Source organism: Pomacea canaliculata, linkage group LG4 (genome assembly GCF_003073045.1).
Source record: "Pomacea canaliculata isolate SZHN2017 linkage group LG4, ASM307304v1, whole genome shotgun sequence".
Taxonomy (NCBI): domain Eukaryota; kingdom Metazoa; phylum Mollusca; class Gastropoda; order Architaenioglossa; family Ampullariidae; genus Pomacea; species Pomacea canaliculata.
Genome location: NC_037593.1, coordinates 28782276 through 28806213, shown reverse-complemented (window position 1 = coordinate 28806213; position 23938 = coordinate 28782276). Strand labels below are relative to the sequence as shown.

The following is a 23938-nucleotide window of genomic DNA, read 5'->3' as shown; positions in this document are numbered from 1 at the left end:
ACTTCCATACTTTACTTAAAATTGAATGAGAGAGAGAATGACCAAACTACTACTTTAGCACGAGAAATACAGACTTTCAACGTCCGAATAACACGAACTGTCGCTGTGATTGGTGTTGACGTTTGGCAACGTTGTGAATGGTGTACCAACGTGACGTAGTACACTGTTAACGGCGCTCATTGATCGCAGGTGCGAATCGCGTTCTGTGCTAACAGATAATTAAATAACTTTAAATATCATATTTAAGGAGAATATTATTTTTTTATAATTATTGATAGCGGTGTCAAAAGAACTTTCTGTTTGATAATGGCGAGCAAAGGAGCGGATCATGCATGAAAAGAACAGAGTTGTCCTCCGATGTTGGACGAAGGCCAACAACCAACAAGCGTGACGACGACTACATTAATATTGAAATAAAATGTTGTACCAGCGAAACCGCTTGTATGACACCAAGTGGCTTGCTTGTGAAAGCAGGGCTGCATGTACAAAGGTTGTCATTGAACGATTGCTGCAAAAGTCGTCTGGTTAATGGCTGTCGTCGTCAACAAACACAAGACTGCTCTGCCTTGAGTTATGGCCCTTGTACTCCCGCTGACAACTGGAGCGGGACGTTCCGTCTGGTGTTCATGTGAAGAAACAGGTGTCACGTGGGTCACAGCAACACATCGTCTGTTTTACTAACCTGAAAATATTTTCATGCTTGCTTGACTCTCTTACTTTCTTCTTCGGTTTCTTCTCTTTCGACTTTGTTGCTTTTTAATGGTAGTTCTTGCTTTGCGGGCGGTCTGGTGACGGAATGGTTATCGCCTGCCATCAATACTGTGAAGGTTGAGTGTCCTGGGTTCAACTCCCGTCTTGGACCGCTGCTCTTTCTCTCCATGTGGCATCTGTTTACAGGGTTGGCTGCCTTGACTGATTCCCGTGAGTTTGGAACTGTCTAACCTTAGTATAAGAAGGAGAAACAGGACGTCACACAGGTCAACGTGATGTAACATTTGGTTACATCCTAAGTCTTACATTTTTTTTTCATCACACCCCCTTCTTATTCTTGTTATGTTTCTTCTTTTTCTTCTTCACCTCGCCCTGCAGTCCTTGGTAAATAATTAGATACATCTGGTTGTACAGACAGTGTTTGATTGGCACCACGAAGGAAAACAATCCATTATTTTCAGGCTAACGAGTGACGAATGCTGGTTTCTCTTTGCATAGTCTTCTCCTGAATATTTTCTCGTCTGTGTACAGAGGTGGCCCTCGGTCTTGGCATTATCAACCAACATCGGGACGTGTTTGCAACCACATTGATCTGCGGTCCCCAGGAATACTCTTTGTTTGGACAGAACCGAGAAGGGCTACTGCCCCTCCCAGTGTGGTCAGCAATGATGGACATGAAGGGATGCTCCAGCTGTGTCCAAGTGTAGAGAATGGTACAGGAAGAGGACAACCCAGTCGCCTACCTCTTGGCCGCTTTCATCTCATCTCCATATCAAAGTTACAAAACTTTTTTAATTACGATATTTAGATATTTATTGCAAATTAAAAATCAGAGTAAGAAATATGAAGTAATTACAGATAAACAAAATAAGCAACATTGAAGTCTGAAGACAGAAAAAAAAAACTGAAGAAAAAAACGAGCAGTTCACGCAGAAGACTCGCTACACGAAGTTGTACTGTTTAGTTTGGCGATGAGCCGCTAGGCGGCGTGTTTGACGTGCAAACACCAAGACCTTCTCACGCACCTGGCTGTGCAAAGCCCTCGAATTTGCATTCACCGTGACATAAACAAACACACAGTCGGTAGTTTTCTATTATATGTGTTGAGCGGATGAGAATCAGAAAGTGAGAGAATTTTGCCCACCTGTATACAATGTCTGGAAACAAGGTGTGAATCAAGGTGCATTCACGCCTGCTCTATTCAATTGCAAATAATAAGTAATAACATAAGTTCGTGACCGCGCGCGCGCATGTGTGTGTGTGAATACTTGTTCTCCTGAATCTTTGAACTTATGGTATTCACAGTAGTGTTCAGTGCACCGGGTAGAAAAATTTCCATGTTCGTACGTACATACTTTTGTAAATATATTTTATTGATATGCGTAGCGTCAGTATGTCGGTTATGCGAATGTATAAGTGTACTTACATGTCTGTGTATTTGTACACATATATGTTTGCATGTGTGTTTAAGTTCATTGTATACACGTGTATACTCGTTAATATGCATTTCACACAGAAACTATCTCTGGGCTATAGATACACAATGGACTACCACTTACTTGAGGTCCAGATGATCACGAAGACAACCCCCATAATAATCCAGGGGCTCCGATGGCTCAGCGGTAAAGTGTTTATCATCAAGAGTGCGGATCGTGGGCTTCAGGTTCAAATCTCTCCTCGACCACAGCAAATGTCATTTCTCTCTGGATGTAGCACCTGGACTAGACTGCCATGATGTAACCGTAGCTGCTGACTCGTAAAACACTAACCACCAATGAACGATGACTTCCCAACAATCGAGCTGAACGATGGGTGAGCATGGGCAATGATAAACAACCTTGTTTGTAATACCTACTCACAAAACACCCCGCGATTCCCACGCTCTATGCTCGGAGTCGGGTGGGCGAATAACTCACCTGAAAACGATCCGGAATTCACAATATGACTCGAGCTTTACGAGTTCAGAAAGCTTTTAAAACCTTGCTGCGGTCCTGGTAGCGACCTACCCCTGCGTACAGAGACTTTCCCATGCATCGTCACAAAACATTCTATTTTAGGCGCAACGGACGGAGGGACTTCAATGGAGAGGAGCTGAGGATCAGGCTGTCACCCGACTTATTGTCAGACTGTGACACCCTGGCTCCCACCAAGGTGTAAAGAGAGGTGACAAAAAACAAACTCTGATTTCTTAATATCTCCGTCTCTCAGTGTTGTTCCCTCTCTATCTCTCTCTCTCTGCGGTTTTTTGAAGTTTATTTCGTTGAGTGTCCCTCTTGCGAAGCAATGTGTTAGTTATTGTTCAACACCAGTAAACAAGGTTTGAACCAAGATAACTTCACACCTACTGAACAGGTATTCAGACTGATATGAGCGACAGGTGCAACAAAAGCAGTTGCCCATCTCGTGTTGACGTATCGTCAATATATTCTGGCCTCGGATGACTTCCCTTTTCAGGCAGAACTTGCTGTCGCTCGGTCCTCTCCCCAACCCAACCCCGAGATCCTCCTCCATGTCTGTCGTGTTCTTACTCTACTGAACTAATTGGTTTTTCAGTCAGGATGCACAATATGATGCACAGTATTTTCTGTCAGTTGTAACAGCGGGGATCAACACGGTAGACCGGCTTCCATTGTCCGTCCACCTGGTCTGTTCGTGTGGTCCGATGCTCTGGCTTGCTTTTATGTCTTTTTTTATGTTCTGAGGTACATCTTTCTGACTCCGTTATGGTGTTCAGTATCTATCTATCCAGCAATGCTTAATAACACTGAAAATTGTATATTTTTGAATGTACTTATCTACAAAAAGTCCATTTTAGCTTATTAAATTTTGAAGTCAACGTCACCCATGGGTAGCACCTAATCATTGAATCATCAAAACCAGCCTCACCTGAGAGTTGAAAAGTGTATTATCTCCCCCTCTCCCAATGACATACACGTCCAGGGAAAGCTCCCGGATGGAGTGAAGACGTATAGAGAGATAAAATTACATTCTTGTATATGTTCTTGAATTTCCATAGCTTGGTAGCTGGTGTATTGGACTAACAAGAATGATTAACAAGAATGATTATGATTAACTGCCCCTGCAGTATTTTATCTTAATTATTTATTGAAGAACGTGTACAAATAAAGAAAATATACGACTATGATTATAATAATGATAACAGGAGCAAAACAATAATTAATATTATTTCCAAGCGTGGGAGTGAGTTCGATGCATTTCATTCCAAAAACTATCGAGTGCCGATACAAAAAAGACAAGCATAATCAAACAGATGACACGTGACAAACATGAACAGTGTTCACATGACAAATGACAAACTAAGCAATGTGCTGAAAACATAAAACGAATAAAAGAATTTAAATGATTTATTTTGAATTTTTAATAGATGTTCAACCAGGCAGATTTTTTTTTTTTTTTTTGTGAAGAAAATTCTGAAGAAAAAAAAAAAAAACAGAGGGAAGAATAGTGTGCAACTGGTGACATACGGTGTTGACCTGCAGGGGTCGCCTCTATCTTATCATGTCTGACACGCTGCACTAGAAATGAGACCTGGAGGCAGCCCCGGCGATAAGGTCCCTGAATGCAGCTCTCACGTGCTTGAGAAGAACAATTTTCCGCCAGGTGGAGCTGATTGTGGCATGCGGCAGGTGATCTTTCATCTACTGGCGGGCGACGCAGCGATGCGGACAACCCCAGCGGCGCGCGGCAACGACTCGGCGGAGAAGAGTAGACTCACCCTCCAATGGCGAGCACACCTTGTAATTTCTACCGGCGGGGCTAATCTCGTTTCATAGAACTATGGATGGCTGGAATACTGAACAATGTTAAGCCGATTAAAATCTCTAATTTTGTGTAACTTATGAGAATTACATTCGCCGAAGTGCAATGATTGAAAAGAAATCCTGCGAAGACCTCATTCATCATTGGACGACAGTCCGCGACCAGGTTCTTCATCTGCTTTCATCACATGTGGTATGACAGCAAAGCTCAGTCCAGTCTCAATTACAAACGTGAACATTATTTAGAGAAGTGAGCATTGAATATAGAAATAAATGTCGGTTAAAGACATAAACATTGTTTACAAGGATGTGAACATCATTTCAAAGTCCTCTTGTCGTGAATCGCTTGAAAATAATGATTTATCCCAGTGGTCCTTATCAAACACCCAAACACACAGAGGAGGTGAAGGAAGAAGTAGAAAGAGAAGGAGAGATGGAGAGAGGTTGAAGGGGAAATAAAACCATTTTAATTTCCTGTTGGTGACGTCACGGTGGTAATTTCTCCAGCAATCGTGACCGCCACGCCCGGCTGGCACGCCATGTTCAGACGCCAGTCTTTCCTGCCAAGGGTAAGCACTCTCGCCAGCGTTTCTCCATGAGATGGAGAACCAATCTGGACCCTGCTCTGCCGGCTACTAAGCGTGCCGATTATCAAAATGGCGCAGCCGCGCCACTTCAAAGGCAAAAGCGGGCAGAGAACTCTGTTTGCTCGAAGATTATCCCGTTTGGGAATATGGAGTCGCTCCATTCAGAGACTGCAGACGGTATTTATCGGGGTGTTCCTGCCAGCGTTCCGCAGGCGCTGAATGTTTTTCTTCCACGCAATGAGAACACCGCTGCTCAAAAATTAATCACGGACAACAACAGGCTTGTGGTTTTCTATCACGGACTCGGAGCTTTTTTTAAAAAGAATGAGCGCACAAAATTAATTTCCCTTTCCGCTATCGTTGGCGCATGAAATACGTTGACCCCCGAACTCCCCAGACGACCCAGGAAGCTTGAGGTGGGGAGGATGGGTGGAAGGCGGGGGCTAGGGGGTGGTGGAAAGTTTGGGTGAAAGTTATTCAAAGCGGATAGTGAGGGCTTGAAAGAGATAATAGTGCCACTTACCGTAAAGTTCTTGAGGGAACACAGAAGAAAATAAAGAAGAGCGAATAAAAAGAATAAAAAGCAGTAGGAGGAGAAGGACGTAACACGACAAAGAAAATGGGAGGTAATCTAAGAGAGAGAGAATGAAGGGGAAGTAAGTCTAGAGGCAGGTCATCACAAAAAGAAAGTTAAGCTATTTTGCTTGTTAATTAGAATTAACTGTACTGAACTCTCTCAACTGTATGCCACATGGTTGGAAACATTCAAAATGGAGTCGTGCTGTCGTCGATGTCGTGGTGTTGCTGGTGCATGAAGTCACGGCAGCTGTCAAGACAGAGTCTGTGGACGCACTAAATCCCGTTGTTTGTGTTTATCTGCGCGGAGTTTATTGGCTCTAGAATGGAAGGTGTTGCTTGAAGCGCAAAACAGAAAAACTAAACGTGAGACATGAGACATGCACGACAACAACGGTGGAATCTTTACTCTCGACACACACACACACAGACACACGGACGGACAGAAAAATTCATGCACGAACGGAGGTCACAAATGCATGCGGGCTTTCCAATAAAACGACAATTCACGATCCTGATAAAAATAACCTCCAAGCGGATCATCGAGTGCTAGCAGGTTAGCTCGCCCCTTGACAACAGGCGCAGGTGTGCAAATCTGCATTCTTAGAATAACATCATGAAATGACCTCCCCTTGCTGCAAAACACAAATGAACAGCAGCACAAATACAAACACACAAACACGTGAAGATAGGCAGAGCAAAACACCGTTCTTTAAATTTGAAAGTTTCTTTCGAAGCCTGATTTAGTTTGGGGGGTGGCGGGTGGGGAGAGAGGAAGCTACCTGTTGGTGACGTCATCACTGCAGTGAGAAAGCGAAAGGTTCTCGTTTAGGTCTCGGGGCACGAGAAATGATTTCTGTGTATGTGACATTCGTTAATGGAGATGTGAGTGGTGGTGGGAGATGTGGGCGTCAGGGGGCTTTGTGGGCTGTAAGGTCTCATTCTCCTTCATTACACCCCCCACACCCCAACACAAACACCAACCCACAATGCAATAATCACCAGAAAGAGGGAGCATTTTCCAACCTATTAAATCAGCCGTCTAACCAGGTAAGAGTAAACTAAAAATAAGTTAAGGTAGAAGACCTAGTCCTGAAACACTGTGGCCGTAGGGGAGTGAGTTGTTAAACTTTCACTTTTCTCGGGGGACAGCTTCTTGTGAAGGTTCACGCATCGACTAAGCACCTGAAAATATTATTTATTTATTGTTTGTGTATGTATAGATTCTGTGTACTGCATTTTTAGGGTCATGCGTTGGCATGCCATGATATCAGCAACCTACATTTGATATATCGTTGTCCACAGAAGGGTCACTCATCTTCAATCCTCAAAACTTCTTCTCCCTTCCTCTTCACCTTCCCACAATCGCTTTTCACTTTCTCTTACCACCCCTACCGTTCCACATCCCCTCCCCTCCCCCTCCTAGACGAGCGCGCTAACACTATAACCGCGAGAGTATCGCTGACTACCCGGATGGAACGCCCGTTTCACGCACGTCGATGGGCCCCGGCTCATGAATAAAGAAGCCGTATGTTCTTCCGAACGCGCCGCCGAAGTCGTAACGGCCATTGTCACGTGATGTTTAACATTTTATAGCCACCCATTTGCTCGTGACACCGTCAGAATGCAAATTACTTGCAGTAGCAGCGGAACGAGACGGACTTCCGCCTCAACCCATCTCTCCTCCCATCAGAAGGGAAGGGAAGCAACTCTCAAAGCTCGTCAATTCTTTATGTATTGTCGATTTGGATGTTTTGTTTTCCTAGTTTGCTTTTGTTTGACTCTCATCTATTATTTCAGTGATGTTCCTACACAAAAAGCCATAGAGTGGTGTGAATGTTGTTGATTTTGTTGTTGTTGTTTAAGCCATCCAAGTTAATATCAGTTGTCAAGGTCTGGTGTATTTACCACACCTGCTTCATTGTATGATTCCTGTGTTTATTTAACCTAAACTTCATAAATTATTAATGACTATCAATTGTTTTGTTGTAGTTGAGGTCAAAATAAATCACAATTAAATTACTCGAGAACATTGGATGCATTGTGTGGGGAGTCGGTGGCGGAGAAAGACGTGGGCCAAGACACAACAGCTCTGTGTGAAAAAGGCAATCAAGCTTTTAAATTATGCAACACACTTAGCTCTACAAGTGCCAAGAAAAGTGAAGACGGACAAGACAGACAAACGATGCTGTCGCCATCTAACCGTAGGGACATTAGCTTACTTCGCAAGCAATGTCCACAGAGTGTTCACTCCATAAAGCTCACCCATCCGTCTTCTCAATAAAGTTCCTGCCCAACTGAACCCGACATTTTGTTTTTGAAAGCATTGATTAACTCCCTTCAGCTTACCCTGTCAAGAACACTTTGATAATACACACAGATGTGTCAATACATCTTTTTCCCTTTTCGTGACTGCGAAAGATTTCTCTAGCCCTAAAATAGGGAGACATGGGTATCTAGAAGGCTTCACTTTCAATGATTACTACTGCAAGAGGCAAACGCAGAAATTCTGGCTGGTCTTCGTGACAAAGCTAAAATAGAATTAAAACTAAAGTTTTGTGATATTTTGCCAGTGTGGATCGAGAAAAAGGAGTCGTTCTGCAAGACACAATTCCCACCCATATTTTTTTTTTTTGTTGTTTTTTTTTGTTTTTGATGTGTTGCTCCATCGGTCCATCTTCCATGCCTGTCCTTTGATGTTGTAACCGCTCTACTTTTAAGCGTTTCTCTTTTATACCTGTTTATGTCAGCTTGCCTGCCTGCTTCTTGATGTTTGGGTGTTTTGTTTTGAAATTGCGTCTGTGTTTGTTTGTACCTGTATTGCAAGTCTGTGGGCCTGTCGGGCTGAATTATGTCGTCTGTCTCCCCTTCCTTCAATCTCCCATCCCCTACAGAGAGAGAGAGAAAACAGAGTTTTTTCCTCCGTTTCTTTAATTTTCCATTTCACTAAAGCAACCAGCATCAGATGCAGGGATGCTGAAGCATCCTTCTATTATCGAAATGTTCATTAAGCTGTCGTTATTGTTACACCGTAAAGTAATAATAAATTTTCATGAAGCTGATCAGTAAACAAGGGCAAATTTCAAACATAGCTCTGTAAGTCCCTTCTGAAGAGATTGAATGAATACAACAATTATCAGTAATAGTATTATCACACGAGAGAAAATAAGTTCTGGATTAAGTTGTTCTTCACTGTCTTCCTTCTTCTTTAGTTCCACAACATTCTTCTTCTTTCATTCTAGTCCTTCATGCATCCTTCTCCATCACGTGACCGGCGAGCTGGTGTAAAAGACGTTGAACAGTGAGGTCGTTTTTTCTCTTTGTTTTTTTTTTCGACTCCTTTCATTGTAATTTAAACTTCAAAACAAAAAATACGTGTTGAATGCTCAGCAGGTTTGAGATGTTTTTTGTGATATTGTGTTCTGCTGGAGCTGCCAGCGCACCTGCTACCCACACCCAATCTTTGGCGTTGGCAACAACTTTGTCTTCTTTAGAAGTTTGTCCGTTAATGCCTCATGATGACGTAGTAAGCTAACGGACCCTGTGCGTGTATATTTTATCCTGTACATTTTGTTTTCTTGTCAGTGACTCATCACCCTCTCAGAGGATTCCAGCTGCCGTGCCCTTCCCTGTCCTGTCCACCCGTTACAAACCATCACAAACTCTTCTGCTTTTCACCTTTTCGCACTTTGATCCCTCTTCCCTCCCTCTCAACAGAGCAAACACTTACTTCCATACCTAACCCGATACATAACCTTACTCTTATGACCTACCTCCCCAACCTATCGACGTATCATACACTTACCCTATATCACTAGCTCCACCTATCAACATAACATACAGTTGCTTCTCTAACTTACCTCCCCGTACCTATCGTCATAACATATACTCAGTCTCATAGCTTGCCTCCACTACCTATCAAAATAAATATATATACACTTATTTCAACATATACATTTAGTCTTATAGCTTACCTCCCCTATCTATCGTCATTACATGTATTCAGTCTCGTAGCTTACCTCCCCTACCTATCAACATATACACTTATTCCTATAGTTTACCTCCTATATATATATACAGATACACCTCCTGTATATCCTATATATATATACACACACCTCCTGTATATCCTATATATATACCTCCTCACACATCCACACACACTCATTCACACACGCGCACGCACACACACGTACTGAAACACACTCGCTCCATGTTCAAAGAAAGGCCAGTAAGAGAAAGAGAGAGGGAATAAAAAAGGAGCACTGTCTTTTAAATTCGCGTATAATCTGATGATTCGATCTTAACAGTCATGGCTCACGCGATAAGCCTCATTAATGGTGCCGGCGACGACCCAGCGGATCCATTTTAAAATAATGACAAGACGGAATAAGCAGGCACCTTGGCATTATCCTGGGCGCACCAGAAGACGGTAATTACTCCCAGATACACGCAGACAATACTTTCCCCGGCCTTCAGCAGGGCATTACAAACATTACCAGGGTCTACCCGTGAAGTGACGGCGTTACCGGTGGGTGAGGACGGGTGGAGGTAGTGCAGCGGAGAACCGTTGAGTGGGTGGGGGCTGTAATTACTGGGCAGGTAGAGGGAAGGGAGGAGGAAAGAAAGAGGAAATGGGGATGGAGGGGGAATAGTAGCGGTTTTTCCAAGGACTGAAAACAATTATTTGCATTCAACACGCATGCGCCGTCTTTCTGCACACGACTTGCTGCTACGATCTGCTTCTTTGGAAGTCGAAAGGCTCAGGACGGGTAGATGTGAATGCAAGCTAAAATATGCAAATACCTATGCAAATTAATCACATGTATATGAAATATATCTCCGGATAATTATTTACATGATATACACCTGCGCAACTGAAGATACGCATAATATATTTATTTATATTTAATTCTGCACAACTTACAACTCACACGACTGCAGTCATGTCCTCCCTGCCATCTCGAAGAGCAATATGGAGATCTCGGATATTTGCACAACGATTAATTTTAACCAGCATGCAGTCTGTCCTGGTCTGGACTTTGTCACGTGGCTGTTTGCCATTTATAACCATAACATGCCTCGAGCAAGGGACGATAACTCCCGCGTTTCGCGCAACTCTAGCAACAGTAAGCGTCAGGCGCTGACGTCATTGAAAATAAGCGTCACGAAGGGAATGATTGACGTTTATGGGATAGCCAATGGGAAGTAAGGGTGTGGTTTGTTGTTCTTGACTAACCTTCGGCTTAGACGACGGGATGGAAGGAATAAATGGGTGAAGAGACAGAAGGAGAATGTGAGAGAATGAGAGAATGAGAGAGAGAAAAAGAACGAGAGAAAGAGGAGAAAAGAAAGGAAGGATAGTAAAGGACTGGTTTCAGCAAGATGGGGAGGGTCTCGCCAGAAGACAAGAAACAGACAGACGAATAATTTGCATGGTTTTATTTTAATGTGTCTGTGTATTTTTTGCAATGTTTCTCTTGACTGGGGTGGGAGATGGGGTAGGGGTAGTCGGAGCAGTTTCTAAGGGTCAATATTCCCCGTTCTCACATTTTCGAAACAGATAAGAGACTGAGCAGTTTCACTCCTGATAGCTACACAAAGCTTCACAAATGTATTCACTACACGCTGCACAGCAAACCGCCAACAAATGTTCAAGATAATTTTTTTTTCCTGGGAACTGTGTCTGATTTGAAAAGATTCGTTTTTTCTAGCTCGGCATAAGCGGATCAACTATTTTACTCCAGGAATGTTATCAATATTTTTAGACAGATTTGAGCTTGTATGCATTCCTTTTAATATTATTTTTACATTCTCGTGATGCTGCGATTAATTTGTAGCAGATATTGTAAAATAGGAGCTTTGCAAATATGGAAATATTAGAAATCGCCAGATCCATTTCTGTTGGATTCAATAACCAAAACTAAATATATGTTTTTACTGATTGTCGGATTCTTTGGTGACAGAAGAAAAGATTTTACCTTCTCGAACTCTTAATTTTAATTTGTAGCATAGGATCCCTTGGGATTTTGAACATGCGTACTTGAAATGTATGTAAGCACACTTCTTATATATATGCCCTGATACATACACACATTTAACAGTCGTATGTACTGCTGAACAAATAACAAAGAACAAACGCCTCCCGGGACTGAACTCCATCGAAATAGCACGCAGCCAACAACTTTCGCGATATGAGCTTTCTATGTGAACAGCAACAGTGACCATGAACAGCAAGAAATGTGAACAGAAATGTGAAGGGCAGCACCAAACGTAAACAATAACCACGAACGTGACATTTTTTTTGTTTTTTTTGTTTTGTTTGCTTACGGGTAGAAAAAAAGGCATGATACAATATTTGTCTACACCTGATAGACGAGTGTTCGCGTTAGACAAACTGCGTTTATCATGGTAAACCTGTGTTTATGTATTCCAGACGTGTGTTTAGCCCAGATAACACTATGTTTATCCATAATAATTTGGGATTGAAGCATTCTAGAAGTGTTATGGCATGATTGACGAGTCCTTTTGCACAGAAATCATACCCCGGGTAGACGTGTGTCTACACATCATAACCTTATGTTTACCCACGAACTATGTTCCTTTCTTTTGTGAACACGTTCATAGGGAAAGTTTGTGCACTGCACACAGAAAACTCTGAAGACGACTGTAGTAACATATTACAAAACTGCATCCTAACTCTGTGGCGCACAATAAAGAAAATTTTTAGCCTCAGCAGGTCTGAGGTCTGATATCAACTTCTTGAATCAATGGTTCAAATTTCTCTGATTTTATTATTCTTGCTGAAATGCCTGCTACATTTCTCCTTTTTTATTATTATTCTTATAGTTACTTTTTATCTTGTTGATAGATAACAACAAAATATAATGAACACTCAAGAGTGTAGAATATGCAAACATACAAAGAATAAAAACAAGAAAAAAAATTCTTGTTTAGTTTACTAATTTCGACGAGCAAAACAAACCTTGAAAGTTTAACCCCAAGTTGTCCTTTTTCTTCACGGAAGGCGAGGGGAAGAAAGAATCTGTGAAATCTGTGAAAAAATAGTGTGGTAATTGAGATGTTCTGCCTTCTCTATTTTGCTTTCATTTATCTCCTTTTCTTTCGTACACTTCTGTCGCCTGTTGCCTCTCTACCTTTCTCAGTCTGTCGCAAAGATATAAGACTAGCGTAGACAAAGACATGAATGTGAACAGAGGTACTTGTATTCATGTACACTCTCTGCAGTTTATTATTCGTAAAACTGTCTTCAGCTGACTGTTGATGCATACTGTTTACAGTTTACGATTACAACATGTTTTGACATTATTTTGATATGATTTCGGGGGTTTCTCTTCCTTACTTCCTTGCAGTACGAGAACTGATTTCATCCAACACATTTCCAAGTAGCTTGTTGTTTTTGAGTTTTAACTCAACCTTAAAAAATATCATTGTTGTCATATTTTTTGTAAACTTTGTAAATAGTTCATGTCAAAGGCATACAATCAAGTACACTTGTCTTAGCTTCTTGTTTTTAAACAATAGATAGTTTCCCGTATCCTCTCTTACTGAATAGCTGTTGACTAATTATTTATTTTTAAAAAAACAAGAACGAAGAGCTTATTTTTACAGGTGTTCTGCGTGAATGCAGAAGTGTGTACATTTTCAATGTGGTTATTTACATTATGATAATATCAAGCCTTACCCTGCATTTGCTACTAAGGGTTAGAAAGACGTTTACTTCAAATCTGTTTCCAGTTATTATCTGTACTACTGTTGTTGTGTATTAATATACCAATCTATTAATTTCACGGATTTATGCATGTTCCATGACACTGTTAATCTCCTTTTGAATAATATAAAAATAACTGTAAATAAGGAAATGTAAGTGTTCTCATGCAATGTGCACTCAAGGGCTTCAAACGCTCATCGATCACGTCTGTGGCTAAATGTTTTATTTATTTGTGTTTATTATTTTACTACCACAATAAGTTGTACTATTTTTTTCAAGAAATATTACGGATGGATCATTTATTTTCATTGGGTTTGGGCAGACACTTGTCCCAGAAGGATGTTGTATACAACATGCATTGTAGATTAATTGTCAAGAGGCCGCTTGACTCGAACATAGTTTAAATACAAACGACAATTCGAGAAATTATTTTCCTTAGCAACCGGGAAATTTTGTCTCCTACTGGAAAATATTTCTGACAGTAAAAGACGGTAAAAAAGAGAAAAAGTACGCTAAAACTAGAATTATCCTTAAAAATAATAACACAAAATGTCATCTTACCTGAAAAACTGAATTTCTGTCAGGTTTTTATGCACAGTATTCCACACCTTGGATGAACAGAAATATTTTTGACAGCTGAAACAGGTGAAACTCTCAATGTCTCACACAGTTTCTCAAACTCCGTTCATGTACGGAACTCGTCTCCGCTTTATTCACACCTGTCGATGGTAGAGATGAGACACTAGCATCACCTTTGACCCACCTGTCGCCAGCGGCTGGCCATTTCTCCCAAGAATGTAGCGATTCCTGAGGGTTCGATGGAAGTCACAGAGGTGAGATGCATAATGTTGTCCGCACCTAGAACAAAAATTTTCTTTGTGTACAAAATTTATGTTGCGAGCGATAATTCTTACTATGGTATTCACTCAAACACTCGTTCGCTCTCTCTTTCTCTCAGACACACATGCACACAGACGCACATACACGCCGACTACTTGCTTCCTCATTTCAACCCCCTCCCACGAATATACACACACACACGCACACGTACAAACATACCCCCCCACACACACACCTACATACATATATACACACCATCGACTGTCCAGGGTGATGACAGGCCTTGCGGGGCGTTGCTAAGATGTGAACCTACTGACATGAACCAAACTTCTCTCTCTAGACAACCACGTCCTCACCGTAGCCCCCTCCTACGTCAGCCCCCAGCCCGCTCGCCGCGCCCCCTGCCTCCCGTTGCCCTCGCCGCGCGCTGGCACAGCTAGCCACTCGCACACGCATGCGCAGACCGCCGCCGGTCGATGGTCTGCTATGCAAGGAGGGGGACAAGGTTTCTCGACAGAAAGTTCGAAAAAGCCTGGGATAGAAAGGAAAATATTGATACTGTTATGACCGTTAGGACTAATCTCAAACCGCTGTAAAGAAATGGGAGCGACAATTACAGAGGATGCTTGAGCCCTTGACAAGAACACTTTCGCTTAGCAAACGGCTATTTTTCCTCCCCATCATTTGATCCTTTTCACAGCCGGTCAAAGAAAACTCTCAAATAACTGGGCCTCAAAATCAAAGTAGCACGATTTAGCTTAGTTTTGTTTTGGATTTTTTTTTTTTTTTTTGATTGGATACAAAAGGTTGAGTGATGAAGTGAGTTGACAAGTTACCTGCCACATTATTTAATTTTTTTGAGAGGGTGGGAAGCGGAGGTGAACCAATAATTTTTGTCTTCAAAGACAAAGTTAATCTTAACAAAGGAAAATGCATTAGAGCAGGTAACAACAGGTCCTGAGGTTATTGCCAGAAATTAGTCTTTATTTCGCAATAATTTTTATTATCAATAACGACAAAGCCAGCGAGCGGACACTTCTAATATTTGTTTTTTTTTAATTTTCATGTGAGGTTGAACAATGTTTCTAATGACAAGGCCTAATAGACGATTTAAACAGTTCCTGCCAGGTGAATGTCAGTCGTATTTTGGAAGAATGATCCTTGTCATCAACAATCACAACTGCTGAAACTGTTAGTCATTACAGTCCCTAGCAAGTGGGGAGATGGGTTTTAAGGGTGAAAGATCAGTAATTATATTTATTACAATGGTCGTGGAGTTCTACAATTGACAAGTAGGAACCTTAGAAATTCAGAAACTCTTTGACAAAACCAGAGAAACACTCACTGACCTTTACAGTCTGTGATGGAGAGTTTTGACATGATCGTGCCGAGTCCCTCCTCCAGACACACGGCATCACATCCAGGGTGCGTGCAGCAATCCTCCCGCAATTTTACCCCTTAGACTGGACCCCTGCATGTGCACCCTATAATTGCAACCCTCACCAAAAGCAGCTTGCATCTCTTCCTATATTCATCCTTTCTTTCTTCCTTTATTTTTTTCCTTCTGTCCTTTCTTTCACACACATACATACAAAAACATGACCTGAGATAGGGAGCGGAAGAGAAAGAATAACTGACAAAAATAAGAACAGGCAGACAACGGTTTTTTCTATTAATACTGGTAATAAGATATGCCGACAGAGTTCTTTTTTATATTTTATCCCAAAGAAAAAAAATAAACAGCAAAAGATATAATAAAAAAAATGCATGACTCAGTCAAGAGAGGAAATTTTAGAAAATATACAAGAGGTAGTAATTGGAATAGTAATTAGTAATTAGTAATTGGAGGAAATGTAGTTTGTTTTTGTTTGTTTATAGAAGTTAAAAGCATGAGCTCTTTCTAATTGCTTTCCAGGCTGGAAAATATTAAAGAAAAATAGAAACAAAACAGATGATAAACACAAACAAAGGGGAGATAAATGATTTCTGAAAAGAGTTAAGCGATGCCGACATGTGACAAGGGAGAGTAGAGTGAGACCGCGCGAGCCCTGACATGTCGTCATTATTTTTGTATTTCCCACAATGCCGTTCGACCTCTTTATTCTCGCCTTCCTGCAGGGACATCCGCCACCGTTTATGTCGGGAGGACCACAGCCATGCCACACTTCATCTGCTGGTCAAATATTTGCCAATCACATGCATCGAATGCAAGGACAACGCCTGTAATCAAAAGAGTGTAACGTGCATTACCCTCGGGGCTAAAGACCACGTGGTCAGTGCGATGTCCTCCCGGCATCCACCTCGCCGCACGTCCATGGCCTCTAATCTCTTGGCTGATCGCCGTGTCCCTCCCCCTGGACAGCTAAATGAATTTTTGATCCTCCCATTTCGATGTAGAGCAAAGCTGCGGACCATGGGTTTACACAATGGGTTCAAAGCTTTTGTCTGTCTGGATGGTGAGTTTTTTTTCTTCCTCCCTTCTCTTTGATCAGCTTCAAAGGTTGTATTTGCCGGTGATTTGTCTGTCGTGCAGGTGATGCGTAATACATTATCGACCGATGCAGTGTGCGATAAAAGAGTAATGAAGCAGAAGAGAATGCCGTCTGTTTGGTTTGGCGGGTGCCGCGCGGCAGATAATTTGAGCCGCTGTGCCGTCTCTTGCTGTCTTGTCCTGCTTCTCCTTCTGTCACTTCAGACGAGTCTACACTTTCTCCAAATAAGCCTTTAGGAAGTTTTCTGGAAAAATCCACGATTTCCTGCTAAGGTCACCTGCCACCAATGACAATCAGTCCGAGAATTAGCATCGAACTCTCAATTAAAAACCTGTTTACCTTTTAAACCTGTCACGTGACTCAAAGCATGTAAGCATCTTGTAAATATTCAGAATTATTTTTTTTAACAACGTTTCGTATTTTTTTTTTATAATTTTTTTCTTTTCTTGCCATGTATACCCTTATTACTGTAGTAATCTAGCATTTTTTTTTTTTAGTGTAAATACAATATTTCCAGTTATTACACTTTTCATTGTTATTGCAGTCTGTATGTTCACCTGTCTGCCGGCGTGCCACCCGTCCTTGAGATCACGTGTGTGTTTCTTGTGATATCTCAGCTGTATTAATATAAACTGAAATTCTCTCTCTCTCTCTTTGTCAATGTGTTCGTTTGTATCCTTTTTAAACTTTTTTTTGTATTCCTTGTCGGAACTCATGACTCATAACATTTTCTGGCAGAGAACCAAGCATTCTTGTAGTTTTCTTGCACTTTTACGTTATAGCCAACGGTTTCTCTCCGTAATCAGCCTCCAGCAGTTACTGTTTTTTTCTTCCACCCTCAAATGACCTGCCACTCAAGTGTAAGTAGCCTTCACTGCTGGGCTTCGACTCACATCGCAAGTGTTTCAACATGGAAGCCTCATACCTCGGCAACCGCCTCGTCATCGCGCAGTCTCATTAACGACTTATCACCACACTCGTTACAGCCTCGTTACTGCCGCAATCATCGTCTCACATTTCCCTGACACGTCGATTCCTTTCATAACAAATATCCTGCGATTGCGGAAATTAGAGGAAATGATTATTAACTTCACACATTTGAAAATAGTTCCTTGTATTATTTTCATTGGGATGCGGAGGGAAAGTGAACTTTGACTCCGAACCTTCCTGCACAGTTGTTGGCCCTTACAGCAAAGCTCTTCTTCTGCTCTCCTGACAATAAAACCATAAAAGATTCGTTGTTTTTTTACCCCTTCATTGTGAAGAGTTCTTTCGCACTCAACAGACTGGAAGTCAAACCTTCGAGAAACATCCAGCTCTTCAAGATGTCGTTGTGCTAATTACACATTTTTTTCTCCTGGAATGTTTAGAGTGGAGGGAATGGTCAACACTTCCCAAGCCAATTGTCTATTGGCTAGCTACTGCTTTTGTTCAAATAAAACTCTTTTATGTCGGAGAGGGACAAGAAAGACAATTTGTGTCGTTAATGAACGACTGAAAGAATGTCCACATCCGGGGAACTTTTGCCATCAAGAATTAAGTTCCTTCGCTGACAAAATGCCTGCTTGGAATTCCTTTCTGGCGTTGACAATTGCAAGGCAAATACAAATTTTCTCGTCGAATGTTTGATTTTCAAACACTGTTAAGAAATTTTGATGTTGGCATTGAGCTGAAGTCTTAGAAAAGTAAGCGAAGTATCGAACAGTGCGAAAGGAGAGAAAAAATCAGTGTAGTGGAAGGTAGGTTGGACAGCCACGGTAATGCCTCGGTAAAAGTGAAAGAAAGGTAGTTGGGACAACTAAACCTAACCCTGACTTATTATCCGATGTGGTAAAAAAAAAAAATAAGAAATCAACTCAAGTTAAAGGTTGGTTAGCTACAAATAGACAGCAGCTGCCTCCCACCTCCCCATGTCCATGTTCAAGTAGCCTGTAGAGAGCAGGGTGGGGTGTGGATGGGGTATGGGTGGGTAGAAAAGAGCATGAAGGAAGGATAATGTAAGGGACTGATGAATGTCAGTGTAGAAAGGTCAGTCAGTGCTCCCCTCTTTGCTCGGTGATGTTCTTGTAGCCACCCGCTGCAGGCGTGGTCGAGGCTGTGCTTTATCAAGAGGCAGGTCGTCCTTTGCAAGACATTTTCTTTTCTTTACTTTAAGTGTTCCTGAGATGCATGTGGGTACAAAGGTCGGGGTCACGCTAATTGAGCTAGCAGGTCTTTGTACTGTGTGATCCCGCATCAAGTACCCGTACCTTGCTACTCTGAACAGCTTGTAGATACCCAGCTGGAGTATTTTTTTTTTTTTTTAGTCAAAAAAATTTTGCGGTTGCGACCCTAGTAGTGAAATCGTCTCTCTCTTTCATCAACTTCCTGTCTCTGCATCTCCTTCTTGATCTTATCTTTTCTACAGATATTCATCCGGGTATTTGCCTCCAATAGCCCTGTACTCTAACAAAAAGACACAAGCAAACAGGCCTAAAGGCCGGGTAGCAACAAGAGGACGCGAGAAAAGATGAAAGTTGCAGACAGCAGCCTCGTTACAAGAAGAACACTACAAACTCGACAACAGTTCTAACAACGACCATGCAGACAAGGAATGAAAGACAAACACAGAAGACACAAACAGGAAGAAGGGAACAAACAGTAAGGATGGACAGGGTCATAAATCTGCAGAGGAACATGATCAGGCGGACTAGTCAATGGACTATAGTCACGACTATTGAGTTTGGTGTAAGGACTCGATGGCGGGTAGATGGCGGGTAGATGATCTCAACGGCTTTAAAGAGTGAGATGTTTTCAATGAGTCTTTGACCCTGATTAAATGAGGAGGTCAATGAAAGGACCGTTAGTTTTCACAAAAAAAATGTTCGCCATTCTCGAACCACTTCACGGCACCAAAGCCACCTTCACGGTCTGTCGTTCTTTAAATTATTCTGTCTTTAAGCTTGCATTCCTAGTAATCTTACTTTACTCAATCCCTATTTCTGTTTTAGTCTTCCACAAGACAGAAAAAGATGCCACTGGCTTGGCTGCTGTTGATGAGGCTAAAGTTCGTATTTTTCCGCTTTTCTCTTCATGTCGGAGAAGAACTACTTGAAAGGCATTACTGTGAGGTCACCATCGATACTTTCTTCTGACATTACTGACAAGGAAGTTTTGGACCCTCATTACTCCTCCACGGGACCTTTATTGTTTTCTTGGAGAGGGCGTGTGGAGAGGTGTAAGACGGGAGACAACTGGGAGAGACCATTGATTGAGAGCTGCACCAGGCCCCACTGGGCTCTGAGAAATTTTGTCACCCTGACAGCATTTGAAGCGTTTTCATTAGCAACGCGTGGACTGCGCCATTTTGGGATCTTTGATGCCAGTTGTCGTAATAAGAATACAAACAGATCGCTGTGATATTAAATAAAAGAGGACACGATCCCTAAATAAAGAAGAGATAGAGAGAAAAACCGACTGAAAGAAAAACTGTTTTCAAATAAATTCTGTTGTCTGCTTAAAGAATTTATGTAATCGGAATATTTAAGACAATGTTTCTTATTTAGAAAAAACTTTTAAAATAATTAACAAAAAATTCTTTCCTGACCCCTTGTCCATAACAGGAAATACCCCGGATGAAGAAGCATGTGGGGTCTAAACAGACCGACTTTTGTCAATAATTAAAAAAAAGCAGCAACATGACAGGGATTCTAAACACGGAGGCCATGTTGACTGCGGGATCTGCAGGCGGTCGGCATGTGGAGCCATCTTGGTAGCTGCTGGCTGTAGGAAGGACATAGCGCGCTAATTACTTGCACAACACTAGGGGGCGCTTCTACGGGTAGTGTTGGTGACGGTGCTAGTGGGGTGGACGGGGGACTATCATGAGCAGGGGTGGGAGGAAGAAAAAGCAGACATTCCAGACCTCATCGTATCCCCCCGAAAAAAAAATACTACTCCCTCGTCAAATAAAACAAAAATGAAAGAAAGTCTGAAAAATGACTTCAGATGGTTGAGGAGACCGCAAACATGCCTGCAGCCGTCATTACGCCGAGGTCGCTGCAGTGTCACGTGCCCCGCAACGCGTGCATCGCATGCAGCGCTGTGCGGCAAGGGGGCGGGGTCAGCACGGTGCACTGCGTTGCGGTGAGCGACAGATCTTCGACCCTCCGCAGGAGGAGGAGGAGGAAGAGAAAGAAGAAAAGGGGGTTGGGGTAGAAATGAGTAGTGGAGATGTTTCAGAACACGTCCAGGGGTGGGTAGAGCGGTTGGTGGGGTGGGAGAGCGGGTGAGGAGGGGGTTTGCGTGTGTGAAAGGACGGAGTGAGGAGGTATTTTGTGACAGCAGAATTAAGGGATCGGGGTGATATTTAAGGATACATTGGCAGGGCTGGGAGGAGAGTGCGGAAGACAAGGCTAATTTACTCTCGAATTCATGGCTTTTCTGGAAACAGGATTCTAGAGAATGAATGGTTGGGATGAATTAATGAATGAAAGAAAGAACCAGTGCACAGTATTCTGTGGGACAACATATGCTTTTTATTTCTCCTTCTTTCTCTCTATCTCTCACACTCACACACACGCACGTGAAGGGAGAAAAACACCAACGGCACAGAACTCAAGGTGTTAAAACAAACTGCCGGAGGAAATGTTCTTGGCACAAGAAGCTCCTCGCAAATAATTAATGAAGGCTAATTAATGTTCGCACAACACTACCGAAGGTGACAAGTGCTGCAGCTTCCAGGCTGGACAGGGAGGATGTTTCCGGCCTTTGCAGAAGTCCATTTCCCGTCGTCACATTTCAGCTGGAGGAAACATCATAATGACACAGCTAATGCTACAAAGTGTCGGCGCGGGAACAGGGTGACATCCGGGCTCCACGTGACGTCACCGGGTCATGCGCAATGCTAGCGTCTCGTGTGTTTATTTGTTTTGTTGTTATTGCCTTCCTTTGCTTCGTTTTATTTGTTTAGATTGCATTGGGGTTAAGAAATAAAAAAAATCTCTTACTTTTGGTGGTCTACCCGAGATACGATCCACCCCTAGGGTTAGTCCAACTTACAACTTCCACCGCCAACGGTGATGGGGAGGTTGGGGTGGGAGTAGGGATGGGTGGTTGCAGCTCTGTTTATTGATTTCCCTCCCTTGAAGTTGCTCGGTTATTGCTGAACGGTTTTCCACTTCGCTTGTTCAGTTACTGTCCCTTTTTTTTTCAAATCACCGAATGCGGGGGAGGCTCCCTACGGCGACATCTTGTTTGTTTGCTGTTCCGAACAGACCAGCAAGAGGACAATGCAAATGACAGACGGAAGAAATGGCAGAGACGGAGGTCGCTTATCTTTCTTTCACTTCCTTCCTACCGCCGTTCGTTCTGCAGGAAAAGAAGCAGCAGACAGGAACTTAGGTTTGGACGACGTCACCGAAGAAGTCATAAAACGAACGTCACTGTCAGTTACATTTAACGGCCGGCATCAGGTTTATCGTGGATGCCTTTCACAAAAGGTTTAGAGCAGTCTCTTGGCAGTACGGTTTAGTGCAGTGGTCTGGTGTGGAGATTGCAGCCACGTGGTTGTAAGAAATGGCGCACGAGGAGGCTTTGTAACGGGAATAAAGGATGGGAGGAACACCGCCATGGGTTGCAGTCAGCCCGTCCTGCAGAGTGTGCCGGATGAGAGTCCTCTCTTGCTTCGGACAATAATATCCGATTAAAAAAATTGTTTAATGACTCGAAAATTAAAGACAGTGAATGAACTTTATGTCGAGGATATGACCTGTCATCAGGGGGAACCTGTAGGAGACATTTACTCGTGTTGCAGTATGTAGGACAGCAACTTTTATATAGGGTGAGGTCACCAAGAAAAAAAAAAACAAATTATCTAGGATTACACATCAACAAAAACAAAAGAGGGTGCGATAAAAATGTTATCACCATTACAATTACATTACAATTAGTTCAGGGTTTAATTGCAGTAACATCGTATCTTCCTACTCTGCATAAAGCCGTCCACAAACTTCACCTTCTAGGCCCTTACAGAGCACTGACAGGTATTAACACAGATATGAACGCCCATCCTAGGGTGGAGCGTTTGCACACACCACAATTTGCCCCCTAGAGGCGAGCAGAGCCATCTGCCGGCCCCCCATCACAGGGGAGACAATAACTGTTACCACTCTTCCATAAACAAGGGCCGCCAGGCTCAGACACACCCTTTTCTCTTTTTTTAAACAAAAAAGGTACCTAACAATATTTTTTTCTAGCACAGTAAAGCCCTACTGAGGTGCAATCGCCTTCCAAATGACAAGTAAGCTCGGAAGAAAATATTGTTTCCCAAAGTGTGTCCACACCACCACCACCCCGAGTTCAAGATAACAGGTCGACAAACATCTTCACAGGCACAGAAAGAATTTTTTTTAAATAGATATCTTCATCGAACGTAGATTCGTTAAGTTGTCAAAGGTTCAACCAATGAGGGAGGTAGGACAATCTGTTAAGTAAGTACAGCTGTGGAGACTTGTGATGTCCATGGACTGATTTTCTGAGCTGGACGATGTGTATCGATGCGCAGTTCGATGATGGAGGAGAGTTATGGATTCCGATTTGGGAAAGTAGTTCAGGGCTCAACCCAGTCATTTCCACCCCGCTAGGCATAACAGAAAAAGCGTCTGATCTGTGAACACAAAGTGTTCAGAAACTGTCCTGTGAACGATTGCACGGGGAGCAAAGGATTATCACGTGACGTCTGCGTCATTCAGATACATGTGGAATGCGCTTTCTCCCACAGTGTGAGAACAAACACTTTGTGTTTACCTTGGAATTGAAGTATTCAATAGATAGCTACTTCTGTTTAGTTTAAAAAAATCTAAAAAAAAACAAAAAAAAAAACAAAACAAAAACAAAAACAAAATAACCATAAACAAACTACGTACGGGTTTTGAATTTAAGAGTTCCCAAAAGAACAATGAACGATCAGTTCCGAATAAAACTGTGGGGTAGAGTAAGTGTAATATGTAAACTTCCATTTGACAGAATGAAGCTTCTCAGTTTGCACACGTAACATCCAGTTTTGACTGCAATGTATTTCTTCTGATTCACGATGAAAAATTAAAGCTCTCACACAAACATAATCCACGGAAAGTGAATACGAAATTAGCGCAAAGAAATAAAATAAAGAGAGCAGTTTTCCTTTCTCTCCCCGCCCCCCCCCTTTTTTTTCTGTCTTTCTCTCATTTGTCTTTCTTTCAA

The 23938-nt window shown here is 42.3% G+C and overlaps 1 protein-coding gene across 3 annotated transcripts in view; it reads right to left on the bottom strand.

Annotated features, from left to right (window-relative positions):
* LOC112562921 overlaps positions 1-14639 on the bottom strand; it is a 37744-nt gene extending 23105 nt beyond the window's left edge. The window contains exons 1-2 of one of the 3 annotated variants that reach the window (XM_025236530.1): positions 14481-14639; positions 13947-14243 (exon numbers count right to left, since the gene is read on the bottom strand). The gene's annotated coding sequence lies outside the window, so the exon portion shown is untranslated. Of the gene's footprint in view, positions 1-2270; positions 2906-10580; positions 10599-13946; positions 14244-14480 lie in introns of those variants that run through there. The other 2 variants (XM_025236533.1, XM_025236532.1) reach the window with 2 other exon arrangements.
* Between the last annotated feature and the right edge of the window lie 9299 nt (positions 14640-23938).